The 1,841-nt window shown below is 46.2% G+C and overlaps 1 protein-coding gene across 1 annotated transcript in view; it reads left to right on the top strand.

The window, feature by feature from the left end:
* The first annotated feature begins 953 nt into the window (after window positions 1-953).
* MS4A7 (membrane spanning 4-domains A7) overlaps window positions 954-1,841 on the top strand; it is an 18,512-nt gene continuing 17,624 nt past the window's right edge. The window contains exon 1 of the mRNA XM_011379457.2: window positions 954-1,131. The gene's annotated coding sequence lies outside the window, so the exon portion shown is untranslated. The remainder of the gene's footprint in view (window positions 1,132-1,841) is intronic.

Here is a 1,841-nt window from a genome sequence, read left to right as displayed (position 1 = left end):
CCGACTATTGCTGTGGCGCTAACTCAGACCCAGATGCCAAGACGGATGGATTTTCCTTCTGCTTCCTCCGCTGACTTGATGTGTGATCTGCGGTAGCTTCATTCAGCAATATCACCTCCCTTGGAGACTAAAGAGAAGTTACCCATATTTTCTCCCAGCATTTTGAGTTTCTTGAATCCCCCTCTCAGGGGAAAAGCCTCGCCAGCCTTCAGGAAATGGAGAAAGCGTGGAGCATGCTATGCTGCCAGCTGGTGCCACGGGCTGCACTTTCCAGAGCCATCTGAACACCCCCACAGCCCCTCCTGAGCAAAGGCTGTTCCACAAACAGCCTTGAAAGTGATGTGAAAGTAGCAACCATATCCCCACAGTGACTCACACCGCTCAGATTATGAGCTTGTCTGCAGCCTTGATGGCTCTGCCTCTGTCTCCAGTTCACTGACATTCTTCCCAAGACGTGTCTGGACCTCCCCAGGCATGAAGTTAGGAAAATGGAAACCAGAGGCAGAGAATGAAAAGGCGCCCGAAAGAAGTACCACTTAGGCAGTGAGTCCTCACAGGTGACTTTCAGTTTGCCAAGAGCCTGGAAAATTGGAAGATATAGACATTCTCCCATAACAATTAGCCTCATTATTACCACTAGCTCTCCAGCGCTTACTTTTAAAAAGCTCTTTATAGCCTTTCTCTTTAATTCTCGCAACAGCTGTGTAGTGGAACTACTACTGCCCATTATTTGGTAGGTAAGAAAATTCAGGCTGAAAGAAACTAGTGGAATGATCTATAGGAAAACTGGAAACGAATTCTCAATGGGACCATGCAACTCACTAGTTCTCACGAGCACGTTTTCTCGTGTGTCACTTCGAATTCACATCATTTTTTCAGACCTTGCCATTTAGAAAGAGGAAGCAGCAGTACTTTTCCTCTATCAACTGTGTGTACGTCGAGAGAGACTCACATCTTGTGTAATCGCATATGCCAGTCCGAGAAAGGGACAGGAAGTCTCAGAGGCTGGAGAGCAGAGCTGCAAGATCGTTCCGGCAGGAACGGCCAGTTGGCAGTTCTGGCTGAGAGCTCTTCAGAGGGGAGCTGGCCCTCCAGCCACGCCTGACACACAAGACTGGGCTGCAGGAACAGGTAGGCACCTTGGTTTGCATCATGGATTCTGGGGGTGACGACTGTTTATTGAACAGACAGCTGGGAATCAGAATCTCATCCTGTCTCTGCTGCCGACCACCTACCTGGATTGGTGGGTCAATTCTCCTCTCTGGGCCTCAGTTTACTTACTTTCCAAATAAGAGGATTGGTGAAATGATCCTTAGGTTTCCTTCAAGATTTCAGGCGGTGATTTTCTACAATTCTCTGCATTTCCTGGTGGGCACTCAGTCTTAACACAGAATATGCTCTCAACAAATACTGTGCAATTAGATTGAATCCTGCATTAGGACCCCACTGTTCCAATCTAATTCTGTAAAGAAAAACTTTCTGTGTGCAGAGCATTTGTTCTCCAAACCGCGCTTTGTGTCTGAAGTGGGGATTTTTGAACTGCCTTGAAAAGTTGGGGGCCACCCCAAGTTTGTCTCCACTTGGTGAATGTGGAAAGACAAAGGATTCTTCTCAGACCATGGAGTTTGGAGATGATAGCATCATTCTAGAGACTTCGTGTGACGCCATAAAGAAGCCTGTTACATAGAATTTCTCCTAAAAAGTAGCAATATGTATCAAAATTCAAGTATCATAGCCTTAAAGTAAATCCACTACTAAATGTTACTCTAAGGATTGATGATTGAACAGGTGAGGCACCACAGGGTTGCGAAGATATTCATTACAGCATTGTTCATATGGCA

The sequence above is a fragment of the Pteropus vampyrus genome, unplaced genomic scaffold (genome assembly GCF_000151845.1).
Source record: "Pteropus vampyrus isolate Shadow unplaced genomic scaffold, Pvam_2.0 Scaffold360, whole genome shotgun sequence".
Taxonomy (NCBI): domain Eukaryota; kingdom Metazoa; phylum Chordata; class Mammalia; order Chiroptera; family Pteropodidae; genus Pteropus; species Pteropus vampyrus.
The sequence above is the reverse complement of the archived record's forward strand: the minus strand, read 5'-3'. Positions and strand labels throughout refer to the sequence as shown.